Raw genomic sequence first — 24489 nt, 5'->3', positions numbered from 1 at the left:
CTGCTGGACTTTGTTAGCAATAAATGTGGGTTTATCAGATAATATTTGCTGATGGTTTTAGATAGATACTACTTATCAATTTAATGAACTCTCCCTTCATTCTTATGTTCTCTAGTATTTTTTAATAGGAATGGGTGCTATATTTTGTCAAAAGCTTTTTTTTCATCTATTGAGATAATCAGATGATTTCCGTTGGTTTTGTTATTGATATGGTCAATTATATTGATAGTTTTCCTAATATTAAACCAACCCTGCATTCCTGGTATAAATCCCATGTGATCAAAGTGTATAATCCTTGTGATATATTGGTATAATCACCTTGTTGATATTTTGTTCAAAATTTTTGCATTGATATTCATTATGGAAATTGCTCTATAATTTTCTTTCTGTGTTTTAGCTCTTCCTGGTATAGGTATCAGTACCATATTTGCATCATAAAAGGTAGGACTCCTTCTTCTCCTATTTTTCCAAATAGTTTATATAGTATTGGAATTAATTGTTCTTTAACTATTTGGTAGAATTCACTTGTGAACCCATCTGGCCGTGGGGATTTTTTTTCCCTAGAGAGTTGGCTTGTTCAGTTTCTTTTTCTAAGAAGAGGTTATTTAGGCATTCTATTTCCTGATCTGTTAATTTGGGTAATTTATATTTTCATAAATATTTATTGATTTCACTCAGATTGTCAGATTTATTGGCATACAATTGGGAAAAATATTTCCTAATGATTGCTTTAATTTATTCTTCCTTAGGGGTGACTTCACCCTTTTCATTTTTGATATTGGATATTTGGTTTTCTTCTTTCTTTTTTTTAATCCACTTCACTAATGGCTTATCTAATTAGTTTTTTCATAAAACCAGCTCCTACATTTATTTATTAACTCATTTAACTTTCAATATTATTAATCTCACTTTTGATTTTCAAGTTTTCCAATTTGGTGCTCAATTGGGGATTTTTAATTTGTTCTTTTTCTAGTTTTTTTTTAGTTGCATGCCCAATTCATTGATTTGATCTTTTTCCATTTTGTTGTTGTAAGAATTTAGAGGAATGCATTTTCCCCTAAAAACTGCTTTGGCTGCATCTCATAAATGTTGGTATATTGCCTCATTGTTGTCATTCTCTTTAATGAAATTATTGATTGTTTCTATGATTTGTTCTTTGATCCACTTATTCTTTAGGATTAGATTATCCGGTTTCAAATTAATTTTTAGTCTTTCTTTCCACTGCCCTTTGTTAAATGCAATTTTTATTGCATTATGATCTAAAAAGAATGCATTTAATGTTTCTGCCTTTCTCCACTTGATTTTGTTGTTTTTATGCCCTATTACGTGGTCAATATTTGTGTAGGTGCCATGTGCTGCTGCAAAAAAGGTATATTCCTTTCAGTTCCCATTCAGTTTTCTCCAAAGGTCTGTCATATCTAATTTTCCTAATATTCTATTTACCTCCTTAGTTTCTTTCTTGTTGTTTTTTTGGTTGGATTTATCTTGTTCTGAGAGTAGACAGTTCACTTCCCCCACTAGTATAGTTTTGCTGTCTATTTCTTCCCATAAGTCACTTAACCTCTCCTTTAAGAATTTGGTTGCTATACCACTTGGTGCATATGTGTTTAGTATTGATATTGCTTCATTATGTATAGTATCTTTTAGCAAGATGTAGTTTCCTTCCTCATCTCTTTTAATTAGGTCTATTTTTGCTTTTACTTTGTCTGAGATCAGGATTGCTACACCTGCTTTTTTTTTTTTACTTCACCTAAAGCATAATACATTCTGCTACAGCTTCTTACCTTTATTCTGTGTGTCTCTCTGCTTCAAATGTGTTTCTTATAAACAACATATTGTAGGATTCTGATTTTTTTTTATCCACTTTGCTATCCACTTCTGTTTTATGGGAGAGTTCATCCCATTCACATTCACACTCACAGTTATGATTACTAACTGTGCATTTCTCTCCATCCTATTCTTCCTCTTGTTTTTTGTCTCTCTCTTTTCACCCTTTCCCTCTTCACCAGTGTTTTGCTTCTGTCTATTACTTCCCCTGCTCTGCCCTCCCTCCTGTCAATACCCCTCTTCCCTTTTGTTACTCTCCCCCTCTCCTACTTCCTTATTGCATAAGATAGATTTCTCTATTCAACTGATTGTGTATATTATTCCTTCTTTGAGCCAATACTGATGAGAATAAGGTTCAAGTGATGCCCATTGCTCACCCTCCCATCTTCCCCTCCATTGTCATAGGTCTTTTATACCTTTTCATGTGAAATACTTTACCCTATTCTGCTTCTGCTTTCTTTCTGTACCCAGTGTACTCCTCTTTCTCATCCCTTAATTTTTTCTGTCATTTCCTCAAATTTGCCTTATACCTATACCCTCTGTCTATGTATATTCCTTCTAGCTATGCTATTAGTGATGCAATTTTTAAGAATTACAAATATCATCTTCCCATGTATGGATGTAAACAGTTTAGCCCTATTGAATCTCTTATGTTTTCTTTTCCTTTTTACCTGTTTATGCTTCTCTTGGGGCTTGATATTGGAGATCAAATTTTTGGTTTAATTCTGGTCTTAGGAAAGCTTGAGATCCTTCTATTTCATTGAATGACCACTTTCCCTTGATGTATTAAGCTTAATCTTGCCAAGTAGTGATTCTTGTTTGTAGTCATAGTTCCTTTGCCTTCTAGAATACCATATTCCATGACCTCCAATCTTTTAGTGCTGCTGCTGCCAAATCCTGTATAATCCCAATTGTTCCTCCCTGATATTTGAATTTTTTCTTTCTTGCCACTTGTAGTATTATTTCCTTGATCTGATAGTTCTGAAATTTGCCATAATGTTCCTTGGAGTTTTTATTTTGGGGTCTCTTTCCTGAGGTGATTGGTGGATTCTTTCAATGCCAGTTTTGCCCTCTGGTTCCAGGACATTGGGGCAGTTTTCCTTGATAATTTCTTGAAAGATGCTGTCCAGGTGCTCCTTTTGATTATAGCTTTCAGGTAGCCCAGTGATTCCGATACTGTCTCTTCTAGATCTATTTTCCAGATCAGTTGTTTTTTCCATGAGGTATTTTACATTTTCTTCCATTTTTTCATTCTTTTGAAATTGCTTGATTGTTTCTTTATGTCTCATAGAGTCATTAGTTTCCACTTGCCCAATTTTAACTTTTAAGGAATTGTTTTCCTCAATTGGCTTTTGTACTTTCTTTTTCATTTGGCCAATTCTACTTTTTAAGCAGTTGGTTTTTTTTTTTCCAAGCTATTGACTCTTTTGTCATAATTCTCTTATCTCACTCTCATTTCTTTTCCAAACTTTTTTCTACCTCTTTCATATTATTTTTAAGCTCCTTTTTGAGCTCTTCCATGAGTTCTTTCTGGGCTTGAGACCACTTCCCATTTTTCTTTGGGGTTTTGCCGATAGATGTTTTGACATTGTTGTCCTCTTCTGAGTTTGTGTCTTGATCTTCCCTGTCACCTGACTTTCTATGATCAGATTCTGTTGTTGTTGTTTTTGCTCATCTTTTTCCTTTCTTTTAAATTTGAGCTCTTCTCCTGGGGTGAAAGTAGCACCGTGCCAGGCTTCTTGTGCCATGTGGCTGTAGGCACTGGCTGTTTACCTGCTATTGCACTGATGTTGCCCTGAGGCCCATGGGGACCTCACGTCTGGTGCAGTACTGTAGGGGTGGGGTGGGAGGTTGCTAGTGCTGCTGGAGGCTGTAGGGGGTCTGGCATCTTACCTAGTGCTGAGCTGGGGTCCTAGTGCTGGTGTCTGGTGTGTGCTGAGGCCAGTGGGGTATTTCTGTATTTCCCTGGAGATACAGGGTAGTCTGGCTGCTGGCAGCTGCCTTTTTGCCCAGGGCTATGCTGAAGCATGTGGCAGGGCTGGAACTGGCTGCTGCCTGTTTGCTTATGCACCCATAGGGTTGACATTTACCTGTTCCCCTGGGGCGACACTGAAGTAACATGGAGTCTTGCTGTTGGATGTTGCCTCTTTGCCAGGGGCTATGCTGAAGTACATAGTAGTTTTCAAATCTGGATTCTGCCCATTCTCCTGGTTATGCTATGGCAGCATCATGCAGATGCTCCACCACATGGGGGCTCAGAATTTGCCTCCTGTTTGCTGAAGAGGGACTTGCTGCTGGCTTGCTGACATGCTTCTTGTTCTGGACTATGCTCCCCTTTTACCCAAATGTGACAGACCTTTCCTGCCAAAAGATAGCATTTTTATTACTATTATATACAAAGAGAAGGATGTTAATATGTTATGACTACAAAGGAAAATTTTTAAAAATTTAAAAAAACTAGGTTATGGAAATATGCAAATAACTTAGAAAAAAATCAGATATTAAAGTTACTAGGTAAAATACATAGAAAAGCAGAGATGATAGCCTGGAAAACCCCAAAGTTTAGTTCAATGAAAGCCTCTATTTTATAATCACAATCAATATGGCCACTACTATTGTCATTATATTCCTTAATAGTGTTTATTAGACTTTCATGATACATGCCAGAACAAAGCTTATGCCATGCATCACTAAATCCAAATAAATATGCATTGGGTTATCTGTTGTGTGTGTAAGGTATTGTACTTCATTCTCCACAAGGAGCCTGGTCCCTGCCATGAATAGCATATTTAGATTTTGTTCTGTCTGATTTCTAGTCCCAAGACTGGCATTATTCATAGGCAAAGGAGAATATTGTTTATGTGTTTTGATATCAGGACTGTTGGGAAAGTCTCCCTACTTGTTTTTTCCCAGAAATAATTCTATCATCAGGCTTCAGGCTTTGAACTTCATTGAAATTCAAACCTTGCTGAGGGAGGAGGACCAAGCTGTGACCAATCAGTTACATGTTAGTGGGCACATATTGTACCTGATTCTTTATAGAAAATTTTGATAGATAACATGAAGAAATTGCGTACCTGAGCAGGAAGGTAGTCATTCTAGTTAAAACACTGATTGAGTTGCAAAATATATAAATGATTGATATTAGATTCTTTCCCAAGAATAGTTTTCAATGGAGGGAATGGATTGAGTCACAAAATATGTAAATGATTGACGTTAGATTCTTTCCTAAGAATAGTTTTCAATGGGGGGAATGTGAAGGGATTTCAAAGTTATTTGAGAGAGAAAGGAGCCCCATGAGGGATGTAAAGTATCTCCACCTTGATCTTTCACTAATGCTTCAAATTCAACATGTTGCAAAGAGAGCTCAGAAAACCTTTCCTCATAAAACCTTCTTATTTCTATTAATTGCATAATCAGAATCATAACTGGAAGGGACCAGTCAGTACAACCTATATTCAGACAGAATGCCCAACTAGTGAGCATCTATTGATTTGAAAACCTCCAGTGAAAGGGCAATTATGACCTTCTACTATATAATCCAAAGAATCCATGATTTTACAGATTGCTCACTGAAATGATGTTCATTTCAAGCCTGCCACTCCTGCCTCTTGACTGCTTCTCTCTTTCTCTCCCCTCATACCAGTCTCCAACTTGGGAGTTATCCCCAAATCTACCTACTTCAGTTCCAATATTCCATTGGTTCCCAGGCCTTACCACAATATTTCTAGCATCTTTCTCCTTTGTTGTACTCTTGTGGCCGCCACTCTAGTTCAGGCCCTCATCATCTTTCCTTTGATTATTATAACAGACTCCAAATCAGCCTTTCTACCTCACACCTGTTCCCTCTCCAATCCTCGACACTTTCTCCATAGAATTGCCAAACTGATGTTTCTAAAACATAGTTCTGACCAAGATAAGAGAGTGTTACTCTCTTCCTGAAAAAGCTCCACTGGTTCCCCTTTGCCTCTGGGATAAAATGCAGATTACACTGTTTTGTATTTTAATTCTTTCATGATCCTTGCTCCAACCTATTTTTCTAGGCTTATTAAATATTACTTCCTTCACATTCTCTAAAATCCAACCAAATTGTCCTATTTACTACTTCTCATACATGATATTCTATTGCCATGCCGTCTCATAGGCTATTCCCCCATGCTTGAAATTCCCTTTCTCCTTGAATCAACTCTTGGGAGTCCTTAGCTTCTTTTAAAGGTCAGCTTGTGGGGGGTAAGATGGTGAAATGGATAGAGCGTTGGCCCTGGTGTCAGGAGGACCTGAGTTCAAATCTTACCTGAGACACTTGACACTTATTAGCTGTGTGATCCTGGGCAAGTCACTTAATGCCTTGGCCTTGTAAATTAATAAATAAAGGTCAGCTTGTGTTTTCTCTGGCACAGTAGATAAGTGTTGGGCTTCAGGAAGTTGTTGTTGTCATTGTGTCATTTTAGTGGTGTACAACTCTTCACGGTTTTGTTTTGTTTTGTTTTGGCAAAGATACTGGAGTGGTTTGCCCTTTCCTTCCCCAGCTCATTTTATAGATGAGGAACTGATGCAAACAGGGTTAAGTGACTTGCCCAAGGTAATACCTGAGTTCAAATCCAGCCTCAGACAGTTACTAGCTTTCTGATGCTGGACAACTCACTCAATTTCTATCTGTGTCAGTTTCTTCAGTTGCATGATGGAGATGATAATAGCAACTACCTAGTAGGGTTGTTGTGAAGATCACATGTGAGATTTGTAAAGCACTTGGCATAAGGCCTGACACTTTTCCTTCCTTCCTTCCTGATGTTCTAGTTGCTATTGCTACTTAACCCCTCAAAAACTTGTATTTATTTTATATGCATTTTTACTATCATATTAAATTTGTTTTATTTTTTCACCCAACACACTAGTTTATTTATTTTTAGTTTTCAACAATCACTACAACAAGATTTTGAATTCCAAATTTTCTCCCCATCTTTTCCCTCCCCCCACCCCAAGATGGCATGAGTTCTGAATACCCCTTCCCCTAATCTGCCCTCCCTTCTATCTGCCCTTCCCCTTCTATATTCCTATAGAGCAGGGTAGATTTCTATACCCCATTGCCTGTATATCTTATTTCCCAGTTGCATGTGAAAACAATTTTTAATGTTTGTTTTTAAAACTTTGGATTTCAAATTTTCTCCCTTCCTCCCTTCCCACCCACCCTCATTGAGAAGGCAAGCAATTCGAAACAGGTTATACATGTGTAGTCATACAAAACACTTCCATAGTAGTCATGTCATGAAAAACTAAGTATATTTCCCTTCATCCTATCCCACCCCCCATTTATTCTATTCTCCCTTTTGACCCTGTCCCTCCTTAGAAGTGTTTGCTTCTGATTACCCCCTCCCCCAATCTGTCCTCCCCTCTATCATCCCCCTGCTCTCTTATCCCCTTCCCCCCCTATTTTCCTGTAGGGTAAGATAGATTTCTAAACCCAATTGAGTGTTTATGTTATTCCCTTCTTAAGCCAAATCTGAAGAGAATATGATTCACTCATTCCCTCTCACCTTCCCCCATTTCCCCTCCTCTGTAAAAGCCTTTTGTTCTCTGTTTTATGTGAGATAATTTACCCCACTCTACCTCTCCCTTTCTCCTTCTCCAAGTATAATCCTCTTTCACCCCTTAATTTTATTCTCCAGATATTACCCCTTCCTCTTCAACTCACTCTGTGCCCTTTATCTATGTATCTATGTATCTATCTATCCATATAATTTTTTTTTCCCTCCAAACACCTTGTACTGACAAAGGTCTCATGAGTTACAAATATCATCTTTCCCTGCAGGAATATAAACAGTTCAACCTTCATGCTTCTCTTGAGTCTTGTATTTGAAAGTCGCATTTTCTATTCAGCTCTGGTCTTTTCATCAGGAATGCTTGAAAGTCCTCTATTTCACTGAATGTCCATTTTTTTTCCTGAAGGATTACACTCAGTTTTGCTGGGTAGGTGATTCTTGGCTGTAATCCTATTTCCTTTGCCCTCCAGATTATATTCCAAGCCATCCAGTCCCTTAATATAAAAGCTGCTAAATCTTGTGCTATCCTGATTGTGTTTCCACAATACTTAAATTATTTCTTGCTAGCTGCTTGCAATATTTTCTTCTTGACCTGGGAACTCTGGAATTTGGCTACAATATTCCTGGGGTTTTTCCTTTGGGGATCTCTTTTTGAAGGTGATCGATGGATTCTTTCAATTTCTATTTTACCCTCTGGTTCAAGAATATCAGGGCAATTTTCCTTGATAATTTCTTGAAGGATCATGTCTAGGCTTTGTTTTTGATAATGGCTTTCAGATAGTCCAATAATTTTTAAATTATTTCTCCTGGATCTATATTCCACGTCAGTTGTTTTTCCAATAAGTTTTTCACATTGTCTTCTATTTTTTCATTCTTTTGTTTTTGTTTTACAGTGTCTTGATTTCTCATAAAGTCAGTAGCTTCCAATTGCTCCATTCTAATTTTTAAGGAAGTATTTTCTTCAGTGAGCTTTTGGACTTCCTTTTCCATTTGGCCAATTCTGCTTTTTAAGGCATTCTTCTTCTCATTGGTCTTTAGGACCTCTTTTGCCATTTGTGTTAGTCTATTTTTTAAGATGTTATTTTCTTCAGTATTTTTTTGGGTCTTCTTTAGCAAGCTGTTGATTTGTTTTTCATTATTTTCTTGCATCATTCTCATTTCTCTTCCCAGTTCTTCCTTTACTTCTCTTACTTGCTTCTCAAAATCTTTTTTGAGCTCTTCCATGGCCTGGAACTGAGTCATATTTTTCTTGGAGGCTTTGACTTTGTTGGCTTCTTCTGGTTGTATGTTTTGATCTTAGTCACCAAAAAAAGATTCTATGGTCTGACTTTTTTGTGCAGTTTGCTCATGATGCCAGCCAATTAGGTGAGTTATAAACTCTTTGCTAAGGTAGGAGTCTGCTTCCAGTGTGGAGAATGTCCCAGGCTTCAGGGGTTTTGTGCAGCTGTTTTCAGAGATACTTCTAGGGACCTGTAAGTTTTCAGTTCTTCTGAGGTGATATGATCAAGGGCAAGGTGTTTACTCCTTTCCTGGCTTGTGCTGTAGTCTATGAGTGGCAACAAGCACTCTTTTCTGCCTTGGAACTGTGAGGAGGATTCCCTGGTACCGCCATTACAAGCTCCACCACATCTGTGCTCTTCCTCGCCCCAGGCCCACCACCCAGAGTTGTGACCCAGATCAAAGCTCGGGCAAAGCAAGAGAATCCTGCCTCAGCACCAGCAAAGAGATCCCTGCAATCCCCCTCTGATCAGCCACTTGATTCCCCCTCAGTCTGTCAGTTGAGAGCTCTGGAATCAGCTACTATCCCGGTGGTGCACCAGGACCGAGGCTTGGACCAAGCCTCAGACTTTTCCTACTGACTTTCTAAGTTGTCTGTGGTGTTTGTGGGTTGAGAAGTTTGGAAACTGTCACAGCTACCCCTGATTCCATCCTCTGAGGCCTGCTCCAGCTTTGCTGAGGCCTACTTTGCCTGTGCACCCACACTGAACTGCATTCCTCTCCCAGCCCGGCACAATAGACCTTTCCAATGAACCATCCAGGTTGTCTTGGGCTGGAAATTTGTTTCACTCGTCATTTGTGGGTTCTGCTGCTTTAGAATTTGTTTAGAGCCATTTTTTTTTACAAGTATTTAGAGGGTTTTGAGGGAGAGCTCAAGAAATTCACTGCTTTTACTCCACCATCTTGGCTCTACCTCCTATATGCATTTTAAATTTATTTATATGAACATGTCTCCCCAGATAGAATGTAAGCTCTTTGAGACCATTGAATTTTTTTTTGTTGTATCCTTAGCCCCTCACACAGTACCTAACAGATAGTAGGCTCTTCATAACTGCTTGTCATTTGATTGATTGATTGATTGATTGATTGTATAGAGGAGCAATTAATAGGTAAGAACAAATTGTCACTTTATAAAATATGGTCATTGGGCAATACATTAGTATATTATCCCTCTGTCCACATAGGGAATCATACCCTCAGATGCTGACTTGGTCATTGTTTGGGCTCAGATGGTTCAGTGTGAGTGTAAATAGCAATAGCTTCCATTTTGGCCAGAGACTCTGAGGGTCTTTCCCTCCCAGGTTAATTTTTTTGTTTGTTTTTGACTAGGTAAAAGGAGCCATTCTTTGTCTCATTTCTTAGCTAACCTTAATAACTGAACGGGTGTTGCCTCAGACAAACTGAAACTTGGGAAGAACATTAGTTTAAAAAGGTCTCCCACTGTATCCAGGGTTGTCTCCAGTCATCCTGATCTATATCTTGCCACTGGTTTATTATGTGTGGTTTAAAGGATACAAGGAAATGAATAATGTTCCAGATGTTTGGAATGAATTCATTCTGCATTTGGAATGAATTTACATATATATGTATGGCTCCAGAGACTTTGCACAGCCCTGAGTCACTTAAATCCAATTCACTTACAAGTCATGGCTTCACCTTCCTGATATCATGGTCCTCTTCAAGAATGAAGGGCAGCAGCAGCAGCAGTGACAACAACAGTATGCTCAGTGATTCATATATTTTGTTGTTGTTGAAAGGTAATACAGAAAACAATTAGTCAAAAACAGGGCCCTTCTCAAGTCCCATTGTATGAAATTGTTTCTGTTTTTAGTGAGTTGACCTAAATTATAAGCTCTTAATTTAATTATGTGTGGTTTAAAGGATACAAGGAAATGAATAATGTTCCAGATGTTTGGAATGAATTCATTCTGCATTTGGAATGAATTTACATATATATATATATGTGTGTGTGTGTGTGTGTGTGTGTGTATATTTGTAGAGTAACATAGTTTTCACCAGAGCTTCTTTGTACAGCTTTTGGCTTATACATTAGAGGAATCCAAATATACTTTGGCTACATCTACACAGTCCATTAAAGCAACAAGGGCAAAACTCTCTTGGGGTCATCAATTGCTTCACTCTATTGTAATGTACATTACAGAGGTTCTCTGAAATTTGGCTTCAGTTAGAGATTTCTAGTTCTTTCCTATTGCACCAAATAAGATTTTCCTTTAAATAGTAATGAATGGACTGAGAGAATTGGTAAACTCCCTTAAGAGTCCTAAGCCTATTAGAGATGATTTGCAATGAGATTGGGGGAAACATGATTATATAGCTGATGAACTTGCTTTAGATTCATTTTAATTGCTTTCATATTCTCCAGAGAGTTTGACAATTATCAGAGAATCAGCCTGGGCAAGAGAAGACTTAGGGAGGACATGATAACTGTCTTCACCTATTTGAAGGGCTGTCACTGGGAAGAGAGATTAGACTTGTTCAGCCTGATCCCAGAGGGCAGAATGAAGAACCCTGGGTAGAAGCTGAAGAGAGGCAGATTTAGGCTGAATTTAAGGAATAGAACTTCCTAGGCGACATTGCATTCTCCTTCTTGAGATAACTTCAAACAAAAGGTAGATGATCTCTATCATCTGGGAGTTATGTGATTCTGTAATACCCTTACTAGGTAGAAAAATCCAAATGGAGACTGATTTTCTAAAGAAGTATTGTGAAAAACCTATTATTATATCTCATCTTGCCCTAAAATCCTTCTCTTTGAAAGCAGTCTTCTGATCTTTGTCCTTTCTTATAACTTCACTCTCACTAAACTTAGTCTTTCTCCTCATTATAACCTCCAATTTCTCCATCCCTCCCTGTTCTGCCAACCTACTCCCTCTGTTCTTTCTACATTTCTCCTTCTTCTCAAGTCTTTAACCTAATGTCAGCCTTTTCAACAATGCTGTCCTCCACCTTTAACATTTACTGCCTTGGTTTTCTGCCATTTCTATTCTTCTGATCTGTAAATTTGTGTGAACCCAACTATCAACCTTCTCTATTCCTATTCCAAAAGGACTGAGAACTTCCTAATGAGCATATCTGACTATGTTACTTCCCTGCCCAAACAACTTCAGCAGTTCCCCAGTCCATAGGAAACAGTATGTTTCAGAATGACATTTGAGGGTCTCAGTAATCTGGCTCCAATTTACCTTTTCCAGCATTATTTCATTCTCTTTACATTCATGTTGTCTCTGTTCCAGACAAATTATATTATAAACTCTCTCCCACTACCATCCAGCCTTCCTCCACTTCAACACATTTGTGTGGGCTTTTCCCCATGTCTGGAACTCATTGCCACCAAGTCTCCATCAGTTGAAATCCTTGTCTTCCTTCAAGGTACTACCTCCATCATCAAGCCTTCTCTGATCCTTTCAACTGAGAGTAATCTCTTCCTTCTCCTATTTCTTATACCACTTTGTCTAGACTCCTCTACATTTATCACACATATTTATTTCTGAATATGTATGTCCCCACTTTTCATGTCATTGATAGTAAGGGGCTGAGTGATCTTTGATCTTTCTCTTCTCAGCTCCCACTGAAGTGCTTTACAGGTAATAAGTACTCAATGAATGTGTTTTAATTGAATTTGAGTAGGGCAATTTAAGCTTTACAGAGCAACAATAGAAGACAAGTAGTTTGAGTTACATTAATCCCATTTTACAGATGAGGTACCTGTGAAGTTTTAGAGAGTTTCAATGATTTGACCACAGTCATACTGCTAGTATAAAGTCAGTGGTGTTCCTTATTCTAAATTGAGCTCTTCAAAATAACTTCAATTCAACTAGTATTTATGGAGCACTTACCACAATCCAGTCCCTACCTTCAAAGAATTTGTAATCTATTAGAGAAGACATGATTAAAACACATAGGCAAACCACATCTAATTTTGTGTTTTGGTTCTGTAACTATAGAATGCAAAGGTGGAATGATGTTTCTTGGGGAAGTTAGTTTCATTAAACAATGTTATATGCAGTTGATCAGTCTAATTATATTACAATAGATCTTAATGGTTCTGTGTTAAAGTTTGGTTATAATGTATTGATGCTGTTACTGTGTAATATTCATAAAAGCATGTATGAGAAGATGAACAAAGTGCAGTTAGTGATCAAAGTGTAGTTAAAAGAGCTTCAATTCAAGTGTAAGTTCTGCCAAAAACTAGCTGTGAGACCTTGGACAAGACATTTCCTGTCTCTCAGTGCCTCAGTTTCCTCCTCTGTAATATAAGGGAGTTGGACTAGAAGATCTCTAAGTTTTCTTCCAGTTCTAGCAGTCAATGAATTTTAGGTTCATAGTTTCTCAACAGCAGATTAGTTGAATGGTATCACTGTTTTAAAACCAAGAAGTATAATTCCTAATCAAAAAGCTAAATGAACGAATCTTCCAAATGATTATGCCTCCCCTTGATATTTTGTTGTGTTTTGTTTAAATATGGGAAATCTATACAGATTGCTTGGGAAAAGTCTGATTTTGGTGTTGAAAGGGCTTAATGGGACTCATCTAGCTAGGTTAAAATGTAGTCAAAGCCCTTTTGAATTATCAGTCTTTATGAAAGAGGGAAGAAAATGAATTTTAAAATGCCTTTAAAAAAACCTTCAAAATAATACTGTTTTATGTGGTACTAAGTCTAAGACAACATCTTTTAATTTGGGAAAATGTCAAAGAAATCTGGATCATACACATATTTTGACAATGAACCAATCACTAACTAGTACCTACTGGTATATTAGTATGTTATGCTGTATCCTTTTTCAATGTAATATTGATTGCAATTAAATGACTTTTTGAATTGATTTTACAATTTTACATGATTCTTGCACTAGTTACCTTTGCACCAGAAAGATTTCATCCAATTCAACAAGCCACTATATGAATGCAATGCTCCTATCTTTTAAAGAAGTTTTTACTTGGCTCTCTGCTCCAAATTACTGAGACACTAACCTCAGTTTGCTTTATTGGTTTTCATCAATCTTAGATTAAAACTGTATCTGTGAAAGGAGTAGACTAGGCTTTCTAATAATTATCATTTCTTGGTGGTTATAAAGATGACCAAAGAACTTATATAAACTTGTCTGCATACTTTATCATGCTTCACATCTGACATCACAGTTAACAATCCTACTTACCTCTGCTATCTCTAGGACTTTCCAACTTCTATTATTTAATGTCTGTTGTAGTTTGAATCTTTTCTCATGTACTTACTTTAATGGATTCTATTTGCTTCACACTGACTATATATAACTGTTGTTTGAGTCTGCTTGGTTCTGAATTACTTTGTTAAATTCTCCCTGATAAGAAAGAAGTAATAGATTTGGTACTTCTACTGAGAAGGTGAATTTTAGATTTATTACTGTTGTCACATTACCAAAACCGGTAGCAATTCAAAGATACGGTAAGTACAATCTGCTGACCAAAAATTCTGTTGTTGTTAGGGCCCTTTAGCACCAGATTTCTTGTAATTTAACAACTAAAGAAACAATCTGGTATGAGAAATTAAATTCATTTTAACTCTTATCTTACTATGTTCAATAATAGTAATGATTATGGTGACTTAATTAGAAACCTCCCTGATAGCCAAGAACAAACTCTCTTGCTCTTTGGGGAATCTTTGATTGGTGGTATTTTAAAGTGAGAAAGCACTGGAATAGACTAGAAGTTAGGAGACTTGTGTTCTTTCGCATGAACAAAATCAGTGCAACTTGAGTAAGAAGAGAAGCTATTGATTGGGAAAAATGTTTATCTCATATGTCTTAGATAAGGGTCAGATATGAGAAACTAACATTGGCATACAGACCAAGATTCATTCCCCAATAGTTAAGTGGTTAAAGAATATGAACAAATAGTTCTCAAAACAATAAATACAAACTATTAAGAACCACATGCAAGACTGAGCAAAATGATTAATGACAAGAGACATAAAAATCAAAATGGCTCAGGTTTGATCTCACACCCTGAAAGTTGACAAAGGTGACAAAAGATAGGAGTGGTCAATAATGTAGCTGTGTTGTAGAAAGTGAAGCATGCTAATATACTGTTGGTAGAACTGTTTATTGGTTCAATTACTCTAGGAAGCAATTTAGAATTATGTTAAGAAAGTAGATCTGATATCCATGTCCTTTTTATCTAGAAATCCCATAGCTAAGACTATACCCAAGAAGGATGAAGACAGAATATATACACTAAAATATTTATAGTATCACTTTTTGTGTTAATATGCCCATTTGTATTAGCATCTCCAAGTGGAGAATGGCTCAACATATGACATAAATATAATGGAATATTACTCTGCCATATGAAACAATGATAATGAGGACTACTGAAAAGCATGGGAAAACTTATATGAAATGGTGGAAAGTAATGTAAGTAGAAAGAGGAAAACAATATATACATTGGCTACAACAAAGTACAAAAGTACAAAGGAAGAGCAGCACCACTAACAAAATTATGCTGAATGTGGTATAATTACAGTGACTAAGCACGGCCCTGAAGAAGATATTTGAGGTTGAATAATCCTCCTTTTCCTCCTTTCTTTGCAGAGGTAGAGAACTGTGGTTATGGATATATATATATATATAATATATATATATATATATATATATATATATATATGTATATATATATAATGTGTGTGTATGTATATATGTATATATGCATGTATATATATATGTGTGTGCACGTATGCATGTCTATGTATATATATGTGCATATATTTTCATATATATGTACTATCATATTCAATTGATATATTGGATAGTTTTGCTGAAATTCTTTTGTTTCCTTTCTTTTTTCCTTTGTTATAACTTTCTGAGAAGGGAAGATAAGTAGGATAGATTTGGAAATGAAGGTGACATGAAAATAAGAGATATCAACAAATGAAAAAAATTAAAATCAGTTAACAAAATGTAGAGAATGAGATTTGGGTTTTAGTCTCAATTGTCAATAACTAGTTGTATGATTTTGAGCAAGTAATGACTTTTATATTATGTGCTCCACCATGTACACATATTTTTGAATAATGGATTGATTTTCCTATGAAGAGAATACTGGGGTCTCAGAAATACCATTAAGATAGAATATAGTACTCAAATGACCTCTCTAATCATTACCCCCCCCAAAAAAAAATATCCACGAGTAGAAAGGCATTAGGACTGGCAGCCAATATTCACAATCTGTTTCCACTCAGTCTCGGTAGAGTCTTCCCATTCAGTCTCCATCAAGATTCAGGCGATCTACATTATGTGTAGACTAAACCTTCTTATGGCCAACCTCAACAAACTCTCTCTCTCTCTCTCTCTCTCTCTCTCTCTCTCTCTCTCTCTCTCTCTCTCTCTCTGCTTCCATCCCTTCCCTCTTCTCTCCCTTTCCCCTCCTCTCTCCTGCCTTTTCCACTCTCCAATGTCCCTCTCCCTCACACATTGCTCTGACTCATAGATACATCATCACATTTCATTCTCTCTCACCTTCTTCATATTCAGTTCCTCTAACCTATTCACTCTGCTCAAAATGCTAACTCAGTTTATTTTCTTCTATGTCCACAAATCAGGGTCTAGATTTTTCTAACCAGAATCATCTGTCACAAAGGAAGATCTTGGTACTTCTTAAATACAGAAAATAGTTTGTAACTAAAGACAGCTGTGTACCCTCACCACTTCCTCTGTACAACTCTTTCTCTTTGATGGATGTTTTCTAAATCTGGCACTCTGAGTCTTAGCTTCCTCATCTGTAAAATGAATGTGTTGGGTTAGATGATCTCTAAAGGCCCATTTATAGTCTAAAATTTTGATTCATGTGGGAAGAAATGCCACATGGAGCCTTTCTTATTACTGAGTCTTTCCTGAGCCAAGTACCTCTGGGTAATAAGATATATCAGTTGCAGTTGGGTAGTCATACTGTGAGAACAACAGACAAAAATCAGATTCCAACTCGAAGAAAGTATAAAAATGAGAAGACAGTATGTCCAATTGCACCAACTTCAATCTAGAGTATTCAGACAGATGTCAGTGTTGAAAAGTGGGAAATATAAAAAAGGTATATATTACCTTGATCATAACTATGTCTTGTTAAAGTTTAACACTTGTAAAGTAGACAGCACAACAATATAGCCAAAAGGGATCAGAAGCTATCTCAAGCTAGCAAATACTTACTTGCTCCTGGATGTTTTCAATCCATAGTGCTGGCACTCTGGCAATCTTCCTTATCCTCCTCCCACTGGGACCTTAGACTCTGCCCTAGTAGGCTGAGATCTGTCCAGAATATTGGATAGGTCTTCCATGGAGGTTAACATGAATAAGAATTATACAAGATAATAAGGTGTTGGATAATTGTGATTTGCAACAAAGGAGGGAATATCTATATCAATTAAATGGGCATGAATAGAGCATTGGGCCTGGAGTCAGGAAGATCTGAGTTCAAATCTAGCTTCAGATTCTTACTAGCTGTATGAAGTCACATCACTCTATCTGTTTCAGCTTCCTCAACTGTAAAATGAAGATAATAATAACATCTACCTCATTGACTCATTGTGAGGATCAAATGAGATAAGATTTGTAAAGTTCTTAACACCATGCCTGGCACATAGTAATTGCTTAATAAATGCTTGCTCCTTTTCTCTCAGGGAGATCATGGATCCATTGTTATGTTGGGATATGTTGACTGTTGGTATACTGTCAAGGGTAAGTGTGTTAATTCCCGAATTCCTGTAGAAAGTAAGCTCCTTCAAGGAAGAGACAGTCTTATTTTTGTCTTTCTGTTCAATGACCTAACTCAGTAAGTAGAAGGTACATAATGACTGTTCACGATCTGCATATGAAAGTGGTCTTGCCTTACCAATAGAATACTTTGTCCTATTAATAGGGAAGAGGTCCATAACCCATATTCTCTTTAGCTATCTTTCAATACCGGGAAACCATTATGGAAACAATTGACCTTCTCTCCTTACCTTGCATATCCATTAAATGATGCAGAGGAACTTCCTTTACAGGAAAGCTATTCAGTCAATTGTTCAGGTCAGCATCGAAATAGAGGACCTTTGTAAGCAAAGAATTTCAGCTCTTTCTCCTTCAGCATGCTCTTTTGGCGAGAAAGTTAAAACAACTTCCTATACAGTCTTGGCAAGGTATTATTCCATTCAAATCCTTGTTAACCAGAAACTTCTCTTTAAAAAAAATTTTGCTAACATTTTAAAATGATAACTTTTCTTCAATTTTCAAGAAGATTCAATTAAGAGTTTTGAAACTAGAACTGTGAAAGCTTGAGCACAATCTCAAGCAATGTTAGACCAGTCAAATTGGTTTGAGGTCATCAGGGTTTGGGTAGCTGCTATCCATGAGCACGTGTACATTAGACTACAGAGAGAAAAAGTAGAGCAGGATACCCATGACAAAGCCTCACCATCACAATTCTAGCTGGAGCTTTAAGCTAAAGGGACACTTTCCCTCATATACCAGTCATGAATCTGTCTTTTCATATACATCCTCATACTCCTTCCTTCAATTCTATTCATCAAATAAGTGTTAAATTTCTGTTATGTGCAAGGAACTATGGTAGACATTAGAGATACAAAGACCAAAATCATAAAATAGCCCCTTCCATCAAGTAACCTACCATTTACTGGAAATATAAAACATGTCCATATCTAAATGTAAGACAAGGTAATGTGAGGAATGAGAGATCATGGAATAGAGAAAATAATCACTATATAGAGATGGATTGTACATACATACATATCTAGATGTATATTCAGATTATGACAGCATGGCATAATGAATAAAGGTTTGGGAGTCTTCCCCTGCCCTTTTAATTACAATGGCATCCTTCTGTGAATTATTTCCTATTTATCCTATATACCAGTTGCTTTGTATATGTGTTTGCATGTTGCCTTCATCTTTAGATTGTAAGCTCCTTGAGCTATCTTTTGCCTCCTTTTGTATCCCCAGAACTTGGCACAGTGACCACCATGTAGTAGTCACTTAATAAATGTTTTTTTTATTTGATTTGAATTGGAATCAAGAGCACTTGAGTTCAGATCCTTACTGATACTTGTTAGTTTTATGATCAAGTTACTTAACCTTTCTGAGAACCCAGTAAACCTCAATCTGTGTCAGCGTAAGGAGTTCCCACAATGAAAAAATCATGGGTATTTGACATATTGATGTATACTCATGCATTATAAATATATATGTAAAGGATGTTCCACAAGTTTTAGTGCAATTTTAAGCTAGTAAAGCTTATAACAACAAAAGCTACAAAAGCTTAAAACTGCACTAAGACTTTTGGGAAATCCTGTACATTCAGCATATGGTGGGTATAAATAGTCTGTAGCATGTTAACAATGAAGAATTGCATGCAAAAAGTGATAGAAAAAAGTATCAAAGACATGTATAATTAGAAAAGGAAGTGGGGTAGTGATGTGGTGAGTAAAAGATAACAGATAATCAATCTCTATGTTCCATTAGTACTCAGGTGATGTCAAGAGAAAAAGAGAAAGATTTCTAGGCCATTGGTTGGGACCACCGTGGGTGATTTAAGTTAAGACAATGACAAGAATTGCAGTGCATTTACAGCATTAGAGAGATTACCCATACTAGTGAGCTCCACTGAATATTAGCATATTGATTCAGCAAACTCAAGAAACATTTATTTAGTACTTATTTCATGCAAAGTATTGTGCTAGATGCTGACAACAAAAATAAATAATAGGAAAGTCCACATGGCAGCAGGGATAACATGCTAGGCCTGGAGTCAGAAAGACCTGGGTTGAAATCCTGAAAATGACTCTGTGATTATGAGCGGTTCAATTTCTTCTTCTGTAAAATGGGAATAATAATACCCCACCTAACAGGTTCTGTGATACTCAAATGAGATCTATAAATTGCTTTAAAACATTATACAAATGTCTGCTCTCATTAGTAAGCTTCAAGTTATTTGCACATTCTCTATGCAAGGCATCTGCCTTTAAGAATGTCCTGCCTGCATGAGCAGGAGCTGTGACACAGCAAGTAGAATTAGACTAAAATATCACACAAGAAAATTACACACATTCATTAAGAATTTTAGATAACTAGAAGAAAATCTTTCCATTATTGTCTTGAGTGACTTCTTCCGAGTCACAGCTTGCTACAAATTTGTTTCTTAATAGAGATCCCAGCTTTAGTTACTTTTGGATTTATAAAATCCAAAAGTCTAGTAAGACAGAGGCTCCAAACTCTAGGTAAATAATGATATATTCTCCCTTCATTATTATTCTCGCTTGCCAGCTGGGTGTGTCCATCTGAACTAAAATGATGAAACTTTGTCTCTCCATGGCCGGGGCAGTAGGCAGCCAACACAAGGAAGCAAGGCATTAGATTACATGGTGGAAAGAGAATCAGTCCCCTTAGATTCCTGTAGGAGGGACACTGCTCAAGCTTACTGCACCTGTAGCTTACTGAAGCTGTACACTCTAGTGTGCCCCACAAAACTGGATAGCTCTGGAAAAGGGGAATGGTATGGACAAACAAGAGTAGGATAGGGTATTTTCACAATGATTGTCTGGAAATACTGGCTTTCTCCTGAAGGAGGAGTTGCACCCAAGAAAGACTGACCCCAGGCAAAGTTGGTTTTTGGTTTTGCTCCTTCCCATTTCATCCCTATTCTGCCCCATCCCAGGTATTTTAGATTATCTGCTTTGCTCTCTGCTGGTTAGCAGCTAATTCTTAGCAAAGTGTTAACTGATAACAGTTTCAGCTGTTTACCTTCCAAATGAATTTGCCTCATGCTAGAAAATTCACAACAGTTAAGACGTTTTCAAGACCCAGGGAGATTGTATGGCCAACTCAAAGCAACGGAAGACAAGAATTCGGTGAAGCAGGAGAGAAGCCATAACCTTTCCCCTGGGCTTTTAGATCTAGTTTCACTTCACATTGCTAGGTGATTGTCTATCTCCCGAATTGCAGTCTCCCATCACCAATTACCTGTGGGATGTGTTAAGCTGAATTGCTTATAAGCATCTCAAAGTTCAACATATCCAAAACTGAAATTGTTACTTTCTCCTGCCTCCAAACTCAACCCTCTTTCAAGCTTCTGTATTTCTGTTAATGGTTGTTGTCCTTCGTCCTCAAAGAGGACCAAAATGATATCACTATGTTGGAGTCAAGGTACAATGCATTTGATTGTAGCTGATCAGACCAGTATGAGCTCAGGAATGCTTTATCATAGGTTGGGCACAAATAGTCCATATGAACATATGGGGTGGATTCTGTAAAGTGGTACGTTTTGCATTTCTTTTGAGCTACCTCAATTATGCTTTGCTCATAGAGCAGAGCACCTTCTCTGATGAGGGCATGCCATGCTGGGTGGTCCTATGCCTGTGTCTCCCGTTTCATACAATCAGTTTCAGACAATCAGAGAATGTCATTGTATCACTTTTTCTGACCACCATGTGAGCACTTGCCTTGTGTGAGTTCTCCATAAAATAGTCTTTTTGGCAAGTGTATATTTGGCATTCACAATGTGGCCAGTCCATTATAGATATACTCTCTACAGTAGAGTTTGAATGCATGGAAATTTAGTTCAAGAAAGAACCTCATTGTCTGGTATCTTATCCTGCCAGGTGATCTTCAGAATCTTTCTAAGACAATTCAGATAGAAGCAATTCAGTTTCCCAGCATGGAGCTGGCATACTGTCCAGGTTTTGAAGGTATACAACAATAAGGTCAGCATAACGTCCCTGTAGGCCTTCAGTTTGGTAGTCAGTCTAATACCTCTTCTCTACCACACTTTCCTTCAGAGCCTCCCAAATACTGAGCTAGTTCTGGAAATGAGTGTATCAACCTCATTATCAGTGTGTACATCCCTAGAAAGTATACTGCCAAAGTAAGTGAATTTATCTACAGTATTCAAGACTTCTCCATTTGCTGTAACTGATGGATGGTGTGGTGCTGGCTGATGGAACATTTGTGTCTTCTTGGTGTTAATTGTTAGGCCAAAATTAGCACAAGCAGCAGAGAATCAATCCATACTTTGTTGCATCTCAGCTTCAGAAGCTTCATTGAGAACACAATCATCTGCAAACAAAAAATCATGCATCAACACTCCCTCCACTTCAGTCTTAGCTTGTAGCCTTTTCAAGTTGAAGACTTTACCATCAGTGCAATAGCTGACTTTGATGCCATGTTCAACCTCAGTGAAGGCATTTGACAACATGGCTAAAAATATCCTGCTAAAAAGCATAGGAGAAAGCACACAGCTTTGTTTTACTCCACTGGGGACTGGAAAAATGTGAAAGGATTGTCCATTATCCAGAATCCAGGCAAGCCTGCTATTGTGAAACTGATGTACAATATTGATGAACTTCTCCAGGCAACCAAATTTTGACAAAATTTTCCATAAGCCCTCATGACTTGACAGTATCAGAGGCCTTGGTCAGATCTACCTTGTACACAGATTGTATACAGACCTCTCTTCTGCTCTTGGTGTTTCTCCTGGAGTTGTTGAACAACAAACACGATATCGACCATTCTTTAGCCCTTTCTGAAGCCATGCTGGCTCTCAGGTGAATGGCCATCTTCCAGGTGAAGGATCAGCCTATTTAGGAGGACTCTGGCAGCAATCTTGCCAGCAATGACTAAGAGAGAGACACTCCCCTCCTCCCCCAGGTACCTCTTCACCTCCGTGATTGCTATGGGATAATCTATTTCCTTTACCTTTATAGACATCGACAATGGAGGCATCCTTGAACTCCTGGGGGATAATCTCCTCTTTCCATATAACCCAAACCCACTTTGTAAATCTCAGCTGAAATAGAATCAGTACTAGGTGCTTTGCCACATGAAAGGAGCCTAATGTCATTCAAAACCTCTTCTTCGGTTGGGACTTCTGTTAGGGAGGGATTGACTTCAAGCTGAGGTAAATGGTCAGGGGCTTTAGCACTGATTGATGACAGTCTGTTGAGAACATGGACGTGTTCAGCCCATCTCTCTAGGATCATGTCCTTATCACTAATCAATATGGTTCCATCAGTTCTAAGTTATCGAGATGCACCACAGGTCTTTGGCCCATGAATAGCCGTTAGGGCATCATAAAAGCACTTTGGATTGTTACTATCAGTGTGAAACTGAATTTCATCTGCCTTCTTACTGAGTCAAAAATCCTGCATCTCTCTAAGCTTTGCTTGTACTTTACTTTTGATGGAATTAAATGCTGCCTTCTTAGAGATGGATGAATTATCCTGCTGGTAAACCCTGTGGAGTTCTCGTTTTTCATTTAGCAGCTTCTGAATTTCCCCATCATTTTCATCAAACCAGTCTTGATGTTTGCAAGTGTTCTGACCCAGATGAGCAAATGAAGTGCTATACACCAAATCTCTGAAAGCTCCTCACTCCTTTTCTGCTCCACTTTTGCCGGCTCTGTGTTGGCTCAACTTTCCCTCCAAATTAGCAACAAACTGTTTCTGCTCAGAGAAGTGCTTTAATCTGTTGACATTAATTCTTCTGGTAGTCATATTCCCTTGAGGCTGCCACTTTTGTTGAATGCGAATATTTAGCTTAGAGAGGATAAGTCTGTGATCAGTCCAGCACTCTGAGCCACACATTGCCTTTGTCACTCTCACATCCTGTTTCTTTTTACAGTCACATAGTCTATTAAATGCCAGTGTTTGCTGTGAGGGTGTATCCATGAAGTTTTATTGCATTTAGGTGAATGTAAAATACTGTTGGTGATGGGAGGGTCATGAGATATACAAGTCTTCAGTAGTAAGTGACCATTGCTGTTGCTGTTTCCAACTCCATTCCTCCCAAGGACTTTCTGCCCTCCTTGGGAGTCTAAGCCTACTCTAGCATTAAAGTCACCCAGAATTATAAGCTTGTCCTCTTTTGGCACATTGATGATGAGGGCCTCCAGGTCTTCACAAATTTTTTCTTTGACCTCATCAGGATTTGTCATGGTGGGAACAGATAAGCTGATGATGGTGGCAAGGTGTTTTTCGTCAAGTGGCAATCGCATTGGCATGAGCTGTCATTCACTCCTTTTGGTCGGTGTACAAGCTTGTTGACAAGATAAGTTTTGATTGCAAAGCTACACCAGCTTCACATCATTCCCCTTCCCTGTGGCCACTCCAGAAAAATGTGTATCCAGCTCCAACTTCAGTAAGCTGGCCTTCATTTGCCAGCCTTGTTTCACTCAGGGCTGCTATTTGGATGTGATACCTGCTGAGTTCTCTTGCAACAAGAGCTGTTCATCTTTCAGGTCTACTGGATTTTGTGTTGTCTATACGTGTACACACATTCCATGTACTGATAGTGAATGGGATCATCCCTGTAGAAGTTTTTGTACATTTATTTGTGTGTTTCTACCACAGGTTGGGATCCCTGCCTGCCACAGTAATCAGGCCAGGGTTAGGTAAGCAGGCAGTTTTTAGGGCACCTTTTCCAGCCCCTTCCTCACACCAGGAGGTGAACAGTGTGATCCATAAAAGGCTGTTCAGACACCCAGGGGGGCTGCCAAATCCCACTACTGCTTCCAGTGAGAAGATGACCCTATGGCCTGGGCTGCCTATATATAAAGTTGTGACTGCAGCTCACAGCATATCTGCACCTGCTGCTTTGTCATTTGCCCGTTGCCACAGGACTTTGACATAGATAAAAATGGTAAAATGGTATGTCTTTTGCTTCCTGTGTAAACTAGATTTAAGTGGATTTAGCATTACATGAAGTCATGGGCCTCACTCTCTCTTCCAGAGTCATAACAGTTCAGTGGCAGGACAGAGTCAAGATGACTGGTGGTGACTTGAGATGCAATGGATAACTTTGGTGTCTTT

This window comes from Phascolarctos cinereus, unplaced genomic scaffold, assembly GCF_003287225.1.
Source record: "Phascolarctos cinereus isolate Bilbo 61053 unplaced genomic scaffold, phaCin_HiC Scaffold_1;HRSCAF=81, whole genome shotgun sequence".
NCBI lineage: Eukaryota > Metazoa > Chordata > Mammalia > Diprotodontia > Phascolarctidae > Phascolarctos > Phascolarctos cinereus.
Note: the sequence above shows the minus strand (reverse complement) of the source record.